The following is a 14,311-nucleotide window of genomic DNA, read 5'->3' as shown; positions in this document are numbered from 1 at the left end:
GGATGGTATACACTGGTGCGAATCGATTTAATATTTAATAACTCATACAGTTCGCGTAATGTTCGTGACATAAATGTTGTGCCTTGATCAGTGAGGATTTCTTTCGGAATCCCCACCCGGGAGATTATTTTGAAGAGTGCCTCCGCAACACTGCGTGCTGAGATGTTGCAATGGGGCACTGCTTCTGGATATCGCGTTGTATAGTCCACTAGGACCAACACAAAGCGATGTCCGCGTGCTGACCGTTCTAATGGCCCGACGAGGTCCATTCCAATTCTCTCAAAGGGGACCTCGATCAGAGGGAGAGGGCGCAATGGCGCTTTTGGGGTGGCCGGTGGGTTAACCAGCTGGCATTCGCGGCATGCCGCACACCACCTGCGGACATCGCCGCCAATGCCTGGCCAATAGAAATGGGCTATATACACGCTCTGGCCCGGTCGGGGGCAGCCTGTGGGAGGTCAGAGACCTGCACCACTGTCCTCAGCTCCATCAGAGGGCACTGATCTCAGAAGTGACTCAGGTCTCCACACCTCCAGCAGGCCGGCCCAGGCGCTACGCCCGCACTTGCGTCGGTGGGTGCCCCCCCCTGAGGGGGAGAGCGGCGGGGCATTGGAGTAGGGGAAGGTGTCGCCTCCCACACCCGGGGAACTTGTCTCAGGGGCTGAGTTCCTCCTCGTCTGCGTGGGGCAGGAATGGGACATGGAGAGAGAGCAGACGAGAGAGAGAGAGGGGAGGGGGAAGAAACAGAGGGAGGAGAGAAAACGTAGGAGGGATCTTCCGCCCTCGGGATCACCGCCATGTGGTCCTCCGCAAGTCGGATAGCTTCCTCCAACGACGCCGGGCGGTGGCACTGGACCCACTCCGCCGTCCCTTTTGGCAGTTGAACTATGAACTGTTCCAGTACCACCTGGTCGATAATTCCCTGGACGTCGCGATCCCCCGCTAGCAGCCATCTTTGGCAGGCGTCACGGAGCCGCTGGGCAAAGGCAAACGGGCGGTCAGAGCTTTCCAACTTCAAGCTCCGGAAGAGTTGACAACTTTCCTCCGGAGTGCGACCAACCTGTTGCAAGATGGCTTTTTTTAGATCTCCGTAGGCCAGGAGGCTCGACGCTGGCAGTTGTTGAGCCGCGAGCTGGGCTTCCCCGGACAATAGTGGGATCAATCGGGCTGCCCATTGGCCGAGCGGCCAGCCCCAGATCTCGGCGGTCCGCTCAAACAAATCCAGGAAAGCCTCGGGGTCGTCCGCCGCCCCCATTTTCTGTAATGCTGGCAGGGGTAACGGCGTGGGTGTGTCCGGGGTCGTGGCTGAGGATGCCCCCTGGCTGAGGAGGCTCCGGATTGCCTGCCGGTCCTCGGCTTGAGCATGCATGAGCTCGACAAACCGGCGGTCTTGATCTTGTCGGAGCTCAAGCAGCGTTTGTTGGTGGTTCTGATGTAGGCTGGCGAGGGCATGGACGACCTCCATCCATCTTCGACCCAAACTTCAATCCCGGGTTTTGGCACCAGTGTAAAAGATGACACGAGAAGCAGTTTTCCTTCTTCAAGTGAGGCTTTATTTCCCCTCTTCCTCGACACCACTTTACAGTTTACCTTTATACACTGTCTAAACACTAACACACACTGCTTCCACAAATAAACTCTCACTATTAGGAAATCCTTGCTCTGGCTCGGCTCTGTCATATCCAGTCTCTCTCTCAACTGAGTGTTGTGTCGCTCTATTTATGCCGCTCTCCCCGTGCTCACTGAAATTAGAGACAGGTGTTAGACATAATTTAGCTCAGGTGTAAGTGCCCTTACCGCTTTCTCTCTCTGGAGAGATGCTTGACCACGCCCCCGCTGCCACACTTACCTAACTCGCTGGAAGTTCACGACGTGATTGAGTGCTCGCTGAAAGGCATGCAGCAGCTTGCCCGTGTCCACTCTTCCGTAGCTTGTGACACGGTTCAGTGCCTGCGGCGTTTCCTATAGGAACTCCTAGTGTCACTACATCGACACAATGTCGAGTGAGTGACAGACAGGGAACGCCTTGGTTACTGATGTAACCTCTGTTCCCTGATGGAGGGAACGAGACCTTCTGTCCCTCCTGCCGTGGTGCTGAACTGCCCACTGACATGGCCGGGACTCTCTATTGGCTCCTCAGCATTAATCTGAATGAGTGGTGCACGCCATCTCCTTTTATACCCATATGTCCAAGGTGGAGAGTGGCATGCAAATTCCACTCGCCAATTCTCATTGGCCTTTTCTATTTTAAGCAAAGGTGATTGGGGCTCTCAAGATTGAACCCCTAGTGTCACTACATCGACACAACGTCTCGTTCCCTCCGTCAGGGAACAGAAGTTACATCAGTAACCAAGACGTTTCCAGTCCCCTGCAAAGTCATTTTATATTATTCTCTATAAATGAGAAATAAAGTTTTATACATAACAGTTAATGACCAATAATAGACAAACTGGTCATTTGAATCACAAATAGATCACATGTCTTGCTTGATAAATTTCACTATTTCCACCAATTTCTGTGCAAAATTCTGAATGAAATTGAAAAGTGTTGTTGAACCAGACTAGAAATTCTGCACACAGCAATGATCTGTTTATTGGTTGGGCAAAGTATTTTCCTGTCATTAACATGATTTTCTCCACTGGTTGCCAAGGCAACAACAGTGTTCTGTGTTTGCAATGCTGTTTTTTGCCGATTACAGCCCAATACATACAAGCAGTTGCTATTAGACTGGAGGATCCACTGTAATTGTAAGTCTTTGCTCATTTAACAGGCTGCTGGACAAGACACTCAGATGACTCTAACACTGATACAGAACCTGCTCTGATCACCAGTTTATGTGGGTTAGGTGTTCTTGATGTCATGAATATTTTTATTATATATATATATATATATATATATATATATATATATATATATATATATATATATATATAGGAAGCAGAATTTACAGTATCACAGTCAGATCTGATAAGATGGCAAGATGGCAGTTTCATTTGTGCAATAAATCATTGAAACTTTATTTTGAAAAAGAATATTTAACTTAAAAAAATAAATTAAAAAAATGAATGAATAAATAAATAAATATATTAAAAATAAAAATGCCTTGACAACGTAGTGGCAAACTGTTTGATGTTCAAATACTTTCACCTATTGTACCATAAAATGCAGAGACTTATATTTATAATTAATCCAGACTGCTGGAGTCAATAGTACATTGGTCATCTGAAGCTCCTAGACTTGTTTTTCTGATGTAGTGCACAGATTTCTGTTAGGAAAAAAAAACAAAAAAAACAACAACAACAACAACAGTGCAATACAATCCTGATGTGTCATGCTATCCTCATGTTCTCTTCATCTGTAAGTCTTTTCCTATACTCTTATCAAGCAGCATATCTAATACAGGAACACATGAGTTCAAATCCATTTCAGAGAATCCAAGAATCCAGTTAAATATTGGTAACACTTTACATTAAGGTTCCCTTTCTATAGGGTTTATAAAGGGGTTTGTTAATGACTAATAAGTCATCAACAGATGCATTATAAATCATGTATATTCAGTTATAACTACATGAATAAAAAGGGTCACTTTCATGCGATACTTGCCAAATAATGAGCCAATTTAAGCTCCTCCTTATTAATACTTGTTATATCAAAAATATATTGATTTTCCAAAAACCCTTGATTTTATGGGCTATTCTTGAACTATCATTAATTATACCTTGCAATGCTTTAATTTGGATGTTTTTATCAACTTAAGTAACCACAAAAAGGGTACCTTAATGCAAAATGGACAACCATGACAAATCATGAGTTACCCATTGTAGAGCCGAGGAGAGCGGGGCCGGGCTGGAATGAGACACACCCGGTCCCCAATCAGCCTGATGGGGCGCGCGAGGGATAAAGGTGGCCGGGGACGACAGTTTGAGAGAGAGAGAATTACAGACAGCTGTACTGTGTGTTTTTGGTTGTGTGTTTTGTTTAAATTGTTTATTAAATTATTATTTAAGTTGTCAAGCCGGTTCTCGTCTCCTCCTTTCCACTAAACCCCCTTACACTGGTGCCGAAACCCGGGAAGGAGGAGGGATTCCCGTCGCAGGGTCCTTGACACTGCCGTCCACCCAGGGGAGCGCCGCTGCCGTCCGACGGGGGACGGAGTAGCCCGACCACCTGGACGCGGGGAACGGCTGCCGTCCGCGAGGCGAGTGGGGATGGGACTCCCCGACCACCTGGAGCGAGGGAGCCGCTGCCAGGGGCGGAAGAGTGCCCTGCCGTCCCCCGGGAACGCGGAGGAGTCGAGAGAAGACCACAGTCCATGGGGGGGGGGAGGAGGGAAGAGACTCCCCGACCGTCTGGAGTGGTAGGGCCGCTGCCAGGGGCGGAGGAGAGTCCCCACGGGACGCCGGGAACGCGGAGGGGCGTTCTGTCCGCTGGGGGTCGGAGGTCTGACTCCGGTCCGCCCGGGGAGGAGCGGCTGCAGTCCGCCTGAGAGGGTGGAGTAGTGTAAGGGGGTTTAGTGGAAAGGAGGAGGCTAGAATCGGCTTGACAACTTAAATAATAATTTAATAAACAATTTAAACAAAACACACAACCAAAAACACACAGTACAGCTGTCTGTAATTCTCTCTCTCTCGAACTGTCGTCCCCGGCCGCCTTTATCCCTCGCGCGCCCCATCAGGCTGATTGGGGACCAGGTGTGTCTCATTCCAGCCCGGCCCCGCCCTCCTCGGCTCTACACCCATGAACCATTACCATTTTTTTCTCTCCCCTTTTCTCCCCAATTTGGAATGCCCAATTCCCAATGCGCTCTAGGTCCTCGTGGTGGTGTAGTGACTCGCCTCAATCTAGGTGTCAGAGGACGAATCTCAGTTGACTCCACGTCTGAGACTATTAATCCGCACATCTTATCACATGGCTTGTTGAGTGTGTTACCACGGAGATGTAGCGCGTGAGGTGGCCCACCCTATTCTCTGTGGCATCCACGCACAACTCACCACGTGCCCCACCGAGAGTGAACCACATTATAGCGACCACGAGGAGGTTAACCCATGTGACTCTACCCTCCCTAGCAACCGGGCCAATTTTGTTGCTTAGAAGACCAGGCTGGAGTCACTCAGCATGCCCTGGATTCGAACTCATGACTCCAGGGGTGGTAGTCAGCGTCTTTACTCGCTGATCTACCCAGGCCCCTGAACCATTACCATTAATGACCTACGAAAGTGTACCATAATGTAAAGTGAACACCTGTGAACCATTTATCGAGTTACTGGAAAAATAATATATGAAAGTGTACCTTAATGTAAAGGGAACACCTGCAAACCATGTATACAGTAAATGAGTTACCAACATTAGTAACCAGAGCTGGTTAGTAATGTGCTAAATTTACTCCGTTACAGTTACATTTATAGTTTTTGGAGAAAAGTACTTATATGAGTATATTTAATAGTGGGTACTTTTCATTCTTTTTTTTTTTACTTTGTTACAATGGGCAATTTTCCTGTCATTACATTACTAGTTTTAATTTAATAAGTGTTAATAAATGCGTAATTAATTTAGAGATTTTTGAATGGGACTTTTACGTCAGCGGAACTTTACAGCTTTGCTCTGTCACTCGAGTCCAGTTCATGACTGCAGCAGCAGCAAGCGCTCAAAACAAACACTTTCATCACGCAATGCCTTCATTTTACACCAAAACAAGCAGATATTTCAAGATTAAAATTGCAGCGTGGTATGTTTTGGCGATTATGATAACGTGGGCTCTTATGACCTCAGTTTATAAGTAAACATAAATATCAGTGCTGCAATATATCAGTACCGACTGTATAAATCCATGTAAACATCTGTGTTAAGTGTAAATGTCTTTTGCTCTGCCGATCGCATGTTTGTCTTCTGGAGTGCAAGCAGACAGTATGTCTGAGCATGCACAGCATTTCTGTGTTTGACAGATGCGCCGTGTTTTTTTATAGACAACAGAGAGCAAGCTCTGAAACATGCTTCAAAACACAGAGATAAGTTGCAGTTTACCCTTAGTGTAGAACTAATTATCAAAATTCTTTTGACACTAAAATTACTGTAACAACACTGACTGAACTACGAATCCAATCAGGACTTTAAAAAGTGACAGGACTTTTAAAATAGCGACAGTAGGCATTAATAAAAGATGATCTTGCTTTGTTTTATTCAGCATTATATCTAATTTGGGCCTGTGGGACATTGTTCACGTTTATCACTTAATAATTACTAGAAACTGGTTTCCATACTTTTTGTCTAATTGACAGATTCATCCAAATCTGACAAGCATCCTTAAATTGATAGTTCAACCATAAATTTATATTCTTTCATCATTTCCCCACCCTTGAGTTGTTCCAAACTTGTGTGAATTTCTGTATTTTGTGGAACCAGAAAGATTTTAGACAGAATTTTAGGGACTGACAGTCTTAGTCTCCAATCCCTTTCAAAATATGGAGGGGAAAAAAACGCAGTGAAAGTAAATGGTGACTAATGCTAACATTTTGTCTGATACCTCCTTAATTGTGTTGCATGGATGAAATAAAGTCATATGGATTGAAACAACATGAGGGTGTATGCAGGGCTTTAGTTGAGGGGGGATGTAAGGGGATGGCATCCCCCTTGTTGCAAGAAATACCAAAAAGCATCCCCCTTGTAAAACCACCATCCCCCCTTGCCATCCCCATTAGATCAGTTGTGTCATGTATTACTTAGAAATAATCATGCAAGTAAAATATTAAATTTTCTACGTTTGATATAACAGACTTTAAATAAGGCCGATTTGCCAATCAGAATTAGATTTCAATGTGTTAAACTGCCAGATTTCTATAGATTAAATTACTCTATTTTGGTCATTTTGTCATCTTGTAATTTGATCAGTTAGGAAATATTCTGCAGGGTGAAGCTTGAAACATGCAATCTGGCAACCATGAGCACACAAGCTCTCTCTCCACTGCAAAAAGATGCCGGTTTTCTGAAAGCACTGGCAGGTATGTCAGAGTTACATGAAAGTTATGCCACTGAAGGTAATGCAAGTTTTCGAAAGTTTCACGCACTTTCAAAAATGGCCAAGGTAATCTTTTGTCTTTAAAAAAAGAGAGAGAGATCAGAAGGCAAGATATTGCTATGACAAGTGTTCAGTTACAATGTGTACATGTTTTTAACTCAAACAATTTTTGGGGTATACATAAACCGCTTTTGTATGTAAAACAACTGTTACAATGTTTAACCATTCTTCATAGAAACAGCCCAAACTTCCTTTACAGTTATTGGAGTAGAAAAAATGCGTGTCTGTGACAGTGGGCGTAAACATTTTAATGATCATAACGAGGATTCTTTTCACAGAATTCATCATAAAATACAATAACAGTGTAGGGTACTTGGAGTAGAAGAGAGGAGAGGAGACGCAGGAGTAGATACTTTTCAATCTTTTAATAGGAATCGCTGGAGTGGAACAAACACTGGAGTGGAACAAACTATAAAGCATAACATCTTCAAGGACTGACAGGGAATGAACAAAACAGGAGGGTATTTATTCAAACAAAGGCCGATGATGAAATGGAGGACAGGTGAGGATGATAGGGAACAGATGGAAGTGATGAGGGCTATGAATTCAGGGAAATGTAGTCTGGGGGGAAACTTCAAAATAAGAGTCCTTGGGAAACATGAGAGAGACAGACTGTGACAAACAGAGGGTAACAGGTGCATATTATGGCCATGTTTCCCAAGAGTCAATGAAGTGATGCATATTTTTGTCCAGATCTATTAAATTAAAAACACGTTTTCATATTTTCAAGTAATTTTGATATTTTTTCTGGGGCTTAAAGTAAAAAATATAACGTGGAGTCCAGATACAGTAAATAAAAAATCTCAATAAAGTCTCATTAAAAGCTGAAATTCCTGAAAAAGAAATGTTGGCATGACTTGTGCAGAATAATGTTTTGTATTGCTATTTCTTAAAATATTACGCAGTGAAACAATTTTGTTTTAAAATATGATTCATATTTAAAAAGCTTTTGTCCACCAAAACAAAGTTGTGGTGTAACCAACATGTAGGCAGCCATTTTGTTGTTTATGTTGACCATTAAAACCATAAAACAGAGCAGAAACCTTTAGACCTTCAAGACTGAGCGTGAAGTTTTAAAAACATCTGATATTTATTTTGGCATTTTTATGAAAAGTCACATTTTGTTCAAGTCATGTGGTGTAACCTTGAGAAAACGTAATGTAACTTTACTTTGCTTTAGATTAAAGCGTATGCCAAATGAATAAATGTAAATGTAAATGTACTCAAAAATTAATAATAATAATAATAATAATAATAATAATAATATATATATATATATATATATATATATATATATATATATATATATATATATATATATATTTGAAAAATGTATTTGAAAACTTTTTGGAAATTAATGATGAAATTGTTTATATTCTCATGTAGTCAAGGTGCAAAGAAAGTATTATTATATTTTTTTACTTGCTGATTACACCACATGACAACAATTTTTTGTAGAAAATGCTATAAAAAAATGTATTTATTTTTTTATTATGAAAAAATTGGACACAAAGATTAAATTTCTGAGAACTTGTCACATTTTTTAAACTATATTTTTAAAAGATTTATAATTTTAACACCTTAGACAACCTTATTTGTCAATGACCCATAAGTATTAGACCCCCCCCCCCCCCCAAAAAAAAGAAAAAAGAAAAACTTTGACAACACCATCCACCTTGAATTTGTTTTTTCACAAATCGACCACTGAGTGTATGATGTCAATTTCCATTATTGATTATAGTAATAATAATAATAATAATAATTATTATTATTATTATTATTATTATTATTATTAGAAGTAGTAGTAGTAGTAGTAGTAGTAGTAGTATATTATGTAATACATGTTAAATGTGTATTATGTAATGAAATATTTGCGAGTAAACGTCCATTATTTTTTATGTGGAAGTAACTAGTTACTTGAGAGTTCTTTTAATTGGATATGTTCTTACTCTAGTAATTTTTAAAAGTACTACTTTTACTTCTACTTGAGTAATATTTAATTTTTATTTTTTAAGTAATTTTACTTTTACTTGAGTAAATATTAGGGCTTCTCTACCCACCTCTGTTAGTAACCTATGAAAGTGTACGTTAAAAGGATAGTTCACCCAAAAATGAAATTTCTCTTATTATTAACTCGCCCTTATGCTATCCCAGATGTATATGACTTTCTTTTTTCAGCAGCACACAGATGAAGATTTTTAGAAACATTTCTCTTCTCTTTTGGTCCATACAATGCAAGTGAATGGTGCCAAAATGTTTAATCTCCAAAAATCACATAAATTAGCATAAAAATAATCCATAAATCTCCAGTGGTTAAATCAATATCTTCAGAAGCGATATGATAGGTGTGAGTGAGAAACAGATCACTTTCACATTCTATTTCTTGTGCTTTTGGTGATTCACATTCTTCATGCATATCGCCCCCTACTGAGCAAGGAGAAGAATTTCAAGCAAAAAAGGACTTAAATATTTATCTCTTTCTCAACCACACCTATCATATCATTTCTGAAGATTTGGATTAAAACAATGGAGTCATATGGATTACTTTTATGATGCCTTTATTTGCTTTTTGGAGTGTCAACATTTTGGCACCCTTTCACTTTCATTATATGGACCTACAGAGCTGAAGTATTCTTCTAAAAATCATAATTTGTGTTCTGCAGAAGAAATAAAGTCATTCACATTTGGGATGGCATGAGGGTGAGTAAAAGACGAGAGAATTTTCATTTTTGGGTGAACTATCCCGTTAATGTAAAGTGAACACATGTGAACCATTTATTAACGAGTTAACAACATTAGTAACATATGAATGTGTATCTTAATTTAAAGTGAACATCAGTGAACTATTTATTATTAATGAGTTACTGGCATTAATAACATATGAAAGTGTACCTTGATGTAAAGTGAACACCTGTGAACCATTTTTTAATGAGTTACCAACATCAGTAACCTATGAAAGTGTACCTTAATGTAAAGTGAACATCTGAGTGTCAGGATTTATCACCAGGAGAATTAGATGCAAGTGCAGGGTAATGTGAATCAGGCAACAGTACAGTTCAAACAGCAGGCAAAATCCAATAATCAGTACAGGCAGAAGGTCAGGCGATTGGCAAACAGAGGTGACAGGGCTAGAGGCAAACTTGTGGTCAAAACTGGCAAAGGTACTATAACAAGAGATCAGGCAGTCTATGAAGGCTTGGTAACGTCTTAGACACAAGGAATGGCGCGTATACTTCGCACTGACAAAACGTGACAGGATTTCTTATAAAGGGTGCAGTCATAACTGTGGTGAGGAGGTACAAGTGGGGCAGATCAGAGTTCAGGTGATTAGTATCGAGGTAGGGCATAGTGTTGTGGAATTGCAGTCTGGGGCGGCCATGTATGGAGGCCGCATTGCTTGCTGGGAAACTGAGTTCATGACACTGAGAACCATTTATTAATATGTTAACAACATTAGTAAGCTATGAAAGTGTGTCCAAATGTAAAGAGGACACCTGTGAACCATTTATTAATGAGTACCAACATTAGTGACTACTGAAAGTGAACATGAAGTAGAAAATTACAAAACAATTATAAAAAGAGTTTCCAGCTTCTGCACTCCATTTGTTAATGAGTGACTTTTAATGCGTCAAGATTACATAATTTATCACATATTATACCATTCATTAATAAACAAATATAATGAAATAAAGTCTTTATTATAGCAAATAAACAGTACAATTAACATTCAACATAGAAAAAATAGACATGCTTACAATATAATTGCAAAAAAAATAAAATAAAAATAAACACATTAATCTATATAAGCTAATGCTATATTATTAAATTAGGCTAGCCTATATCTACTTTACACACTGAACTAATAGAAGCAAACTAATAGTCTAGAACACATTTCAATCAGGTCATAGTTTATCTAAAACATAAATCACACCAACTGGCAACTTCTACAGGATACATTTAGAGTAAACAATGAAATAAATAAACATCCCATTTTGTTTCGTTAATTACCTGCACTCTTCCCAAAGAGCGAGAAGTTGCCCTACCTATACTGTAGCATTGGCATCATTAGCATTGTTCTTTCCAGTGCAGCAGTTCTATTTGCACACATCATTGTATTTCAGTCTCTTACACAATCATATTAAAATTAATATTCTGCATTAGTATTACATTTAAACTAGTTCGTTCATGCATAAACTACTGCATGTCTTTCACCTTTTTTTTCTTGCCTCTCACTGCAGCTCCAAATTCCTGCACTTACCTGTGTCTCACCTGTTGACCAATCACACCTTTGAAAAGTCACGTGACCCACCATAAACCAGTTATGTTTCCCATACAATTTATTTTTGCAAGGTTGGTAGTACCCAGCAGTTCAATTTAAACAATTTAAACATAGATATAATGAGCATTTTTTAATATACTACTTTTATAATATTTCTCTCGTGATTTTGTTATGATTTCAATAATGGATTATGGAATATATATACAGGTATATATATATATATATATATATATATATATATATATATATATATATATATATATATATTTATTTATTTATTATATATATTGTTTGTTTGTTTGTTTGTTTAAGATGTACCTGGCTTAAAGTGTGGAGCTGATTGTTAAGAAGTCCTTTAATTTTCAAAGCAGTGACTGGCTGGGAGATGGGACACCAGGTTTTCTGGGAGATCAGAACAGAAGTTCTTGGAACGGAGTCAGAAAGAGAGAAAAAGATGGATTTCTGTGAAAGACAGGCAGAGTCAACAAAATAGATAAACTTTAATATTTAACAGAAGGTTTATTTTGTAATGGCAGTGTTCACATTGTGACAGTGAGAGGCTTTGAATGTACTGGAGCAGTTTTGCTAGTTATGCTATACTGTACATGCCAGAAGTGTTTGGCATGTGCTGGTAAGATAGTGTAGGGCTTTACTGGTTGTTTAGATCAGTGTTACTATCAAAAATAATTAATAATCATTTCTGTAGTTATTAATTAATATTTAAATTAATCAATTGAATCTAACTCATTAAAACCTCATATGGGGCTCCAGTAAATGTAGTGTGCTACGTTTAGGAGCAAGTTTGGTTATTAGCAATAATTAATAATTATCAAAGATAATTATTAATTATTAAAATCAATAGAACATTGATGAGAAACAATGTTAGCTTTTTAAAATCCTTTAAATAAACAATTATCAAAGATAATCGTTAATTGTTAACACTGATGAAACATGAATTAAAATTAACACTAGCTTATTGATCATTCAAATTCAACAATCATCAAAGATAATTATCAATTATCAAAAATCAATAGAATATTAATAAGGATTAACATTGACGGGGCACCACCCTGAAATCAGGGACTAATAACCAAATAGTAAAACAGTCTCAATATTAGATTGTTTTCTTAGGAAAATCGACATCCGAAGAATATCGATTTTCGGGAAAAAAAACAATGAATGAAGGTTTGAATCCGAGCACTGACATCCTGTCAGCATGACACAGGCATATGCAAAACAAACCAAAACACTTCTCTTTGTAATATAAACAAAGTTTATTTATGCAGTAATATCAATTAATAATTAAAACAATGCAGTCAATAAACTTCCGACTTACAACTACAAACTAAACAGTGATATGATTAGATATGGAAATAAAATAATCCTATAACACATAAGGTGTGTGTGTGACAGTGTGTGTGTGTGTCAGTGTGGTTATTACGAGAGAGAGAGAGAGAGAGAGAGAGAGAGAGAAGTGACAGTCCTAAAGCCGATTTCGCGATAGTGGGAGAGAAAGCAGCTCTCAGTTTATCACTCAGAGACGCGGTTTTACGAGCGGGGCTCGTAAAAGTCCCGCGTTATTTGACTCTTTAATGGATGAACTCAGTTGCGGCCTCACCCGCGATGGCGAAATTGCACAACAATCCAATTTGGTTGGACTACAATACAGCAAAGCAAATTTGTGATAATTAATACCCTGAGCATTAATAATGAGCAGACATCCGGTCCGTAAACTGTACAAGCAAAAACCTTGAAACACAAGAATAACACACTATAATATTCTATCTCTGCCCAGATGTAAACCTCTTACTTGAATCGCATGAGGACACAGGTAGAATGTGTTTTCCTCCGTCCTTTAACTCTGACCCGGTTCCTTGAGGCTCGTGTGATGACGGGAGGCCGTTTCCTCGCTCTGTCGGTGGGCACGGCTGTCGATTCTCGGCGGGCTGGCGGAGAACTCAGAAATGTCGACTTGATTGAAGATGGAAGAGAAATCTTTAATCTGGCAAACGGATGAAGATGCGAATTGCTCGGCGATCTCCTTCGGATCCGTTAGAGTGTTCGGTTGAACACAGTGTAATCTCAACTCGTCCAGCGAGATGGAGATTGTATGGCCACAGTTTCAAGTCGGACGTTACTTCCTTGTGCCACGAGCTTGCAAAGAGCTGCGTCCACACGCTGCAAACAAAGTCGCTGGAAGCGAATTCTGGAAGAATTTCAGAGGTATTTCAACTCCTGATGATGTCATGTTTGAGGGACGTTCTGTTGTGTGCCTCATCCAATAGGAGTTGAGAGTTCGATCCTTTAGTGAGCAAGGCTTCATGGATTTGTAGTCTGTTTTGGACTCCCTTTGTTTGATTTTGGCGCGATTTTTATCAGTAAGATTTATGACATGGAATGTGGGGGCTGAGTTAGGTTTTATGACTTGTGTTAGGCCTGCCTTTGTCTTCTATCTGAATACATGAGGCCCAACAATAGTTTGCGCTAGTTTGAGTTTGCGTATAGTTAGTAAATACCAGTGGCGGCCCATGCTTTTTAAGTCTAGGCCTTCAGTGCGATCCATGCCATTAAGAAAACACCGTTTCACAATTAATAAGACACCCTATGCCTATGGACATCGTACATTACATCGCAGTCAACTAATAATAGCCTACCAATTGACATAAAAAACAAAAAAAACATATACGCACGAAAGTGAAAGAGGTCTAATACCAGGAAATCGAATAATATTTGCGATTTAAATGTTGCTTGCAATAAATTTTGTACCGTAAGGGTACACAGTTACTTTTCAAAACTTGAACCGACACTGAATCCTAATTTACACTTAGAAAACTCCTGATGTTGCTATAACAATGCAAAAGCACTTACCAATTTGTAGAATTGAAAATCAGCCCTCCTTTCCTGTTTACATTTTGGGTTTTTAAATCCATAAGGATCTCTTTCTCAGTGGTGATAGCGGC

The sequence above is a fragment of the Myxocyprinus asiaticus genome, chromosome 47 (assembly GCF_019703515.2).
Source record: "Myxocyprinus asiaticus isolate MX2 ecotype Aquarium Trade chromosome 47, UBuf_Myxa_2, whole genome shotgun sequence".
Lineage (NCBI taxonomy): Eukaryota > Metazoa > Chordata > Actinopteri > Cypriniformes > Catostomidae > Myxocyprinus > Myxocyprinus asiaticus.
This window is presented reverse-complemented; position numbering follows the sequence as displayed.